At 41.8% G+C, this 8047-nt stretch overlaps 1 long non-coding RNA gene across 1 annotated transcript in view; it reads left to right on the forward strand.

The window, feature by feature from the left end:
• LOC147755827 (uncharacterized) overlaps positions 1 to 7131 on the forward strand; it is a 13282-nt gene extending 6151 nt beyond the window's left edge. The window contains exons 3-4 of the long non-coding RNA XR_015326212.1: positions 2236 to 2392; positions 6938 to 7131. This is a non-coding gene — a long non-coding RNA (uncharacterized LOC147755827). The remainder of the gene's footprint in view (positions 1 to 2235; positions 2393 to 6937) is intronic.
• The last annotated feature ends 916 nt before the right edge of the window (positions 7132 to 8047 follow it).

Consider the following 8047-nt stretch of genomic DNA (forward strand, 5'->3'; position numbering starts at 1 on the left):
TATATATATATTTGCGATACGTGAGGCTTGCTAGAGCCAAGGATATTGTCAAGCTCGTCAAGTTGATTACTCACTGACACTTCATTATTAGTTATCTTCGCGCGCTATCTACATACGAATTGATTAATAAAAAAAAACTTTCTTTGTTGACCAAATTAACAGCAGTGACACTTGCCGTTGAGCTAGATAGAAATAAACAGACTAAACGATGAAAAGCTGCTTGTTGCAGGACATATTTCCTTTCAATCATGTGCGTTTCTAGGGTTCAACACCATGGGAAGCTCACGCTATCCGCAGAGTCGCTTGAAACAACGGCGATTCGTAGAAACGCTTTAGGCTGAAACACCTAGCCTACAGCTGTCAGTCTTCGAGCAGTGTTGTCACCTGAATCCATTACAAAACCCACTCAATGCTAACGCCCTAACAGGACTCTCGTTCGGTCTTCTTCCTTTTTTTTTTCGTCTTTGAACGAGACCTTTAGTTCCAGCCGAACTGTGGACGAGATTAAGAGCTACCACTTCGTAGCATTGTTTTTCATCTGCCCACATTTTCGCCCAGAGGTTACTTATGGACCCAACCTATATTGGACCCGTAACATTGTTAGTTTTTCTAATATTTCCTCTGTTGAATGGCTCGATGGTCCTAAGCCACTTTTTGGCATTCACACAGATTTGCAAGAACAATGCCCGTAATCGTCAACGGCAGCCCTCAGACTTTTGTTATGCTCGCCCACTGTCACACTATGTAGTGGACGTATGGGATTGAAATGGAGGCGCAATCGGAGTGAACGGTGCGCTATTTCGCACAAATAGGCCTCGTTGGTTCGTCGATTGCAGCAGCAGTCAGTAGTAGCGACCGATGACCCGAGCTATACCCGCATCGGTCTGATGATGAATGATATTTGTTCTCGCGGTTTTGCACGGTACAGCTGTCCAATAGCGAGAGAATAGTGACTGAGTATATTATCCAGACTAGAAAATATCAGCTCTTATAATTTGCTAAGCGGGAAACTATAGAAAGTCGATATTAACCATCCCTCTTGTAACCAAGCAGCTTCCTTATTCTTGTACTCCTCAATGATATTCTGTCTATAGATATAACAGAGCAGGATCCAAACTACGACACCTAAAAGTGAGAGAGATAACTTCGAAAGAGATAGTGTGAATAACTGGTTTAAATGTATGCAGGCTGCAATCGATTCTTCACCCTTGCAGACGTATACCTCCCATAACTTCTCCCATACCCTCCCATAAAGTTCGTCGTTCCGGACCACAAAATATTTCCTAATCGAGTACTTACACACAAGAAATCCTTTAAGCACGGCCAGCAAACAACTGATTTAGCATACTGAAAAAGCAAGGGTTTCATTAATCGTCGGCGTATCATATCTCATACATTGATTCGCATGGCACGAACTGCGTGACCTATCGGCCTGTAGGTTACTTTGCTAAACAGCCCGATCGACATGCTCTTTCGTCGCAAGGAATAAGTGAGCGATTCATAGATGGCGTCGTGTCTGGATAATCGTGGGGGGCGTTGCCTTTAAGGAGAATTGCACAGTGGCTTAACCATATACGATTTATGCCGATAGGTTTCCGTCTGCAAGCCCTCGCTGCTCGTCAGCTCTGTGCTGCCCCGCCTTTGACGGATCACCACGGCGGTCAGCCACCGCGATACTAGAAAAACCTAGCCCGAAGCGCCGCCAGAACCCTCAACTACGGCACAAGAGACAATGTTATTACAGTCTTTCAGACGACTACAACCGGAGCCAGCATAACGATATCGAACATGATATATATACCTATCACTGTTACAAATTATAGTAATAGCAAAATTAGTTGTTGTGAATATATAGCTCAAATGGAAGAAGACAAGTTGTTCCTAATACCCTCATCTGTTATTATCTAGCCGCACTTGGGACGACTGTTAATTGAACCAGTATTAGCACCTGTCGGTAGGCTCCGCTCAGCAGGTCTGTGAATGACCGGTTTCGAACGCCTTTAATTTTATCCGCGCTATAGTTCTACAGCAGACGTTCTGTAGTTGGACCATTGACACGCACCTATATCTAACTGTGACACTAAATGGCACATCTGGACTGTCGATTGATTCCGCAATATTAGCACATCGTTTCATTAGAATACACATACGGTATTATAGCTTCTCGAACAGATTGCAACGAAATAGCTTTCACTCTTCGAGCTATTCAACTCATTGTTTTTTTTTTTCTATCAGGGTGTACGATATCTGGCCGGCTGAATGAACATTATCTCTCCCGACAAGCCTGTACACGATGCGAGCCTTTGACCTAAGGCCCTTTTTTTCCATTAATGAGAAAAGACTCTCTGCTGAACACAGGCTTTCTCAACGACCGGATCAAGAGTTCACAGAGGTAGGTTGTTTTCTTCTCCTTGAAGAGGCGGTGGAATCCGTGTCTACCACCAAGTCAAATCGTACAGCCGCACAGATGTCACGTATTATGTATTGGACTTCATAATAACTACCCATCCGTGCCGTGAAAATGACCAATGGTAAAGAAAAACTAGACGATACAGGTGATGCTGCCGAAAATTTTCTTACTGTGCCTAATCGTCAGCATCAACGCCACTAACACAACATACGAAAAAACGGTATCCCGTTCCCTTGCGAATCACTGCAAATCGCAAAGCGAATGAAAAATGGAGACCTCTTTTATCGGCCTCCCACGGACAGATGATTTCAATTTCAGCAAACAGCGTACCACAATTGAGTACTGACGACACTTTTCAGTCAGTGTCATCACGGTCCTACGGTGGTGCCGGTCGGGGTCGGTATCCGCGCTTGTGTGTGCCTGAAGACACTTCACACTGTTCGAAGATACACTTATTACTTCAACACTGTATAATGTATCTTAGTGAACGCCCAATTCTAACAACAAATAGTACCGCTTTCGCCGTCGCCACTGGGACTTGTGGCAGAATTGACTAAACAGAGGTATGCTAAAATTCGACCTGGTCGAGCAAATAAAACTGGGTTGCTTTGTTTGTTGCCAATGTAATATAATAATAACAACTATAGGTCATTCAATTCTACGAAATATTGTTGACGTCAACGAAAATTGCATTTTTCCTAACTCTCTCCTATGTGTAGTGGATGAGGGCGTGTTTGCCCCTACTCGGAGGGTCTGTTCTGTGTATGTTTTGTATTTAGAGAAATATAACACATGGCAAGTCAGTTGTTTTCTTATGACATCGCTAAACGCTACGTATTCGAGCTATCTTCGTTGTTAGTTAATGAAGTGTGAAACGTTGCTAAACCTCATCTTACGTCGGCGAAATGCTCCTGCTATTTTTGATTTCGAGAAAAATGACGTTTGAACCATACACTGTACTTTTGGGGGGTGTCGACAGTGTTGCTCTTTCCTACAAAGGGCAGTTGTGAACGTTTGATTGCGGAAAAGATAACTGGATAGGTCATGAGAGACCACCGTTCTTGCGGATATACGCACAGGTTTACAGGTACAAAGAATACGTTTCTCACCTCCACAAAAGAAGCCCACGTTACTCATGGCCCTTTCGCGGGCAAACGTAACGTGCGACTGGATTGGTGGATCTATCTATCGTTGTCTACCAGGACAAAGCTGTAATACGCTTATTTGTGTACGCAAACATTTCTAATAAAGCGGCGCTGAGAACGCTCAACACTTACATACATATACATATAAGGAAATTGTTAAATAACTGAAAAATAACGTTTCCGGTCTTACAAAATAGTTACTCTAGTCGTACTATGTTGCCACGTCGCTATGGAATAAATATATTTTGTTGAGCTTGGATAACAAATTGTTGCGTACCAGATGACGTTTGTTTAAGACATGTCAGATACCTGCGCCAACCTCCTTTAAAGGCTATTTAGCGACTAGAAAATGTATGTGTACATGAAAATACTAGTTGGAATTAAACTCGGTCCAGTCCCCCCGTGTATCATAATGTAGATTGACCTTAGTGACCTGCAGGCCTCAGCAATCCTGTTAGCGTTGTTTCCTCTGAATGGCTGCGACGTTATTGCCATTGGCTTAGTAAATTTTCGTTCGATCTCTAGGCTAGAGCCCCGAGTATGCACAACTATAATATATGAGTTCCTCTCATGTATACGAATGTGTTCATGTTAAAGATTTGATCTTCCTGAACCTCGTAATTAGGTTAGCGGCATGCCCGAGGCACGTGCGCCTAATGTATCCTTTCTTATTACCTGATACTACCGGGCAGAGACAAAAGATTGGATCTCAAAGATTAGATTAGAAGAATGGCCGGTTGCAGAGCGCGAACTTAATATGTTCGTGTTTTTCCTGATAAAGCCAGTGATTTAGAGGTCAAACGAGTGGCTATCTTAAGATTAGGACAATATAAATTATGTTTAATTAATACAACGAAAGAGACGAAGGTCTGCTCACTAAAAGCCTTCTAAAAAAAATGGATTGGATTGCTATAAGGCTGATTTGTCCTTTGGAACCTTAGGTCAAATGTGTTTTACCGGTATTCTTGCCACCCTGTACCACGAGTGATAAAAACTATCTATGTTAAAAATCATGTCCTCTTATAAATGTACACACAGATTACTTTGAGATAGAATATGTTAGATGCCCTAATACGAACTGCTGTTTAGCGTCCATGCAAACTCTCTAACGTCCTGAAACTGCCTCAACGTCCAATGAGATCTGTCGTGCCGAAATCATTTAATATCCTCTCATCTTCAGCTTTTATAGTCTCATAGGGGCAAAACTGTTAAGATGCTCTCGACCCATAGCAAAGGGTTTGGAAAGTCTTTGACGCACATTTGATAAAAACAGCCATTCACGTCATTCACTACCCACCGCTATGCTTATTGCCCCTTTTTCTCGCATGGACGAACTTGAAATCTCATCAGAAAGACATTAAACGTGGGCAAAGTAGCTATGGACTGGCATTGAGAAATGCTAAACTCTCTACTAGGGTGACATCTTCTATTTGCTTAGACAGAGCTCTAAGTCAGGTCCGATGGGACCTTTCCGCTAGTTTGCTCTGTTCTACCAATGGCATTGCTGCAAACAACCCATTTTTTATGCAGTCGCGTTTGTCCTGTGTAGCGCTAAGATGATATAAATTCTCGCATAGACTAGACTAATCTCCTTTAGCAGGAAAAAACGTAGATGCCAAGATACGTTCAGGTAGCCAGTTACGACTCTTTGGTGCAAAGCCTTTGGCCTCGCCCGTGCCCTGCTATCACATCGTTGCTGAAATATGGCGATACGCCTACTGCGATTGTGAGTTATGGACAAGCTTGATTTATTTATAGGTTGCGGACCTAGGCGAAGAAGAGCACGTACGCGGTGAACAGATCCTCCAGCTGAGGACACCCGTAAGCTCGAAGCGCGACGGTGTCATAGGAATGTAACCATTTCACACATGGAGGAAATAACAAAACTCATTGTAACACTGCTTTCCCCTCATATGTAGAATTAATCGGATGATTCTTGGAGTGCTCTGGTTATCTCAAGATATATTGACCCACATGTCGTATTGTTGAATGGTTTCATTTGAGAGTTGAATGGTATATCCGTGCTTCCATATAGCTCGATCCCGTCATTGTTGATCACAGTAAACAACGATAGCAATAATGTTTTATTTTCTTTTGTAACAGAATACATTTTTATGAGTTCAAATTGTGCCGCTTCTGCGTTGGCTTGTAATCTGTGCATGCTTCTGTTTGGCATAGAATGGGCGTGAAACGTTGCATTTTATTTATTATCCCATAGTATATGATTGCGAGGTATGGTCGTTAAAAATGGCGCGAAGCAGTTTCGTATTTAACGATAGAAAAGACAAGGTTGCCTTTTCGGCTACATGGAATCCTCCTGTTTGCAAATGTTATTTTAGCTTGTTTTAGAGGAGGGCGTGCGATCATACATCTCTTCGACGGAGACCTGCTAACTCCTGTTTCGTGAGTACACTATGTGACAACGAAGATATGTCTAAACAAATTTGTTAGGCCGATTTACATAGGTGTTAGCACAAAAGAGCAACGTTACCTCAGGTAAAAGCAAATATAGTGTCATTTATTTATCCAGTGTAGCATCTCCTGCCGGATATCTTGTTCCCCTGATAAAATAGGATGCACCTCTACGCATTGCAGAAATTGAATATTATTGATGCTGCCATTAAGCTACAGAATTCAATGTGTTGTAAATTTTACATATGCTCTGTACGCTATAGAAAAAAATAGCTAAAAAAAATTCACAGTTTTCTCTTCCAGCAAAGACAAACATTTTGTCCTCAAAACTAGACAGAAACTAACTAATAGCAACGGACGTCGTGGGAAACTTCGTACCTTAACGAAACCACAGTCATTTCATGTTTACGCTATCATCTAAAGAGGCGGCATACTCCAGATAGGGCAGATAGATCAAAAAAAAAGACGGCAGTTCATAGGACTTATCATGCGACCTGTCTGTAGTCTGGTAGATGAATAATCCGTTGGCGTCTCATTTACAAAACAAAAACTCGTTGTCCATTAGTGGACCGACCACAAACAAAGCCATTTAACACGAGATACTTACTAGAGCTCCATCGTTCGTCGTGGATGCTATCACGGGCGCCATCATTTCCGACCACATATGCGTGCATAAATTGAAAAAGAAACATTGGTCCTTCTCGCTTGTCGGACACGAGGCGCTAATAACTGTGAAATATGTAAGTGTGAGAAAGAATTGAAAAGCCTTGCGGGTGCCGAGAAGGCACAAAGAACAACGAGGCTCGAAGGGCATGTCTTCATCTGAGTTTCCCTACGTAAATATTGTTTGTTAACTGCAAAACACCTCGGCGGTCCGGTATAAAGTTCACTACCGCCAAATGCCAGTGTCGCAAACGAACACAATGATAATAATAATAATAATAATAATAGTAGATATATCGTTTTGCAGGAATGTACTGGCCAATGCGAAATGGTCCTACCTTCCCATGGTTTTTCTTCAGGCAGTTGCGCACATGTAGACTGATTAAGTGTTGGCGAACCAACGATTGTTTATAAGAATGGATAAAACAGTAGTGAATAAATCTTCTTTTTATTAAGGGGCGACTTGTGAGAATGTATGTGTATATATTTAATAAAGTCTATTTCGACTAATTGTAGTTTCTTGATTTAATATGTAACACTCGTTGACAGCCGAAAATATAATAAGAGAAACCTTCGAAGTAGGTCTCAGATCAGGCTTTCTAAGCCCTTGGGGTTCAGGTACGAACATGTCGAACATGTTAAATTCTACCGACATCCTATAAATTATACTGCTCAAACAATAATGGTTGCGGCAAAGAAACCTAAAATTCACGACGACATATAGTACTTGTATAAGTCGGGGATAGCTTCTAGAAGTACGTGTTACGACTTTGGTTCATATAATTCTGTGAAGTTTTTTGTCAAGCGGAACAAAGTTGCTAAGTTAGACGATAGATGATTTGTTTCATATACAGGAGAAACAACACGTAATAACAAATGGTTGAAATCATGAGGAAGTAAACAAAATCGTGATCCTTTTAAGCGTCATAAATTGTTTACGGGTGTGTGTGTTAACTCTAAATATATATCATAATCCTTAGGCACTACATACAAAAATAATCATCTCGTCTATAACATTTACGCTAAGGTTTTTGTATACAATGGGCGTTCTAAAGCTGGAAGTTCGCATGCGATGTCCGTAATAAAGACAAAGAAAAAATTATAAGAACATCGCTCTAGCCACTTTTAGGCTAAACCGTTTTATTACCGCGAATCCTGCGTAGGCAATTTCAGCGGCTTCAGCGGCACTTTGACGTTTAAAGAAACGCTTGCCTTGCCCAAGAAACCGGCGAGCTACACCGTCCCTTACAGCTAAAGGCAGGAGTTTCATGGAACTGCACAGCTACTTACGAGGACATCGTCGTAGCAAGTCTTGCGGCAGGAAACTGCAACCTGAGAGTATTTTAACGAAGACTTAACGAGTGGGCCACGTGATATCGCACACGAAGAGTTTAGCAATCGGCAAATGACGATAGTT

The sequence above is a fragment of the Varroa destructor genome, unplaced genomic scaffold (assembly GCF_002443255.2).
Source record: "Varroa destructor unplaced genomic scaffold, Vdes_3.0 BEIS01000004.1, whole genome shotgun sequence".
Taxonomy (NCBI): domain Eukaryota; kingdom Metazoa; phylum Arthropoda; class Arachnida; order Mesostigmata; family Varroidae; genus Varroa; species Varroa destructor.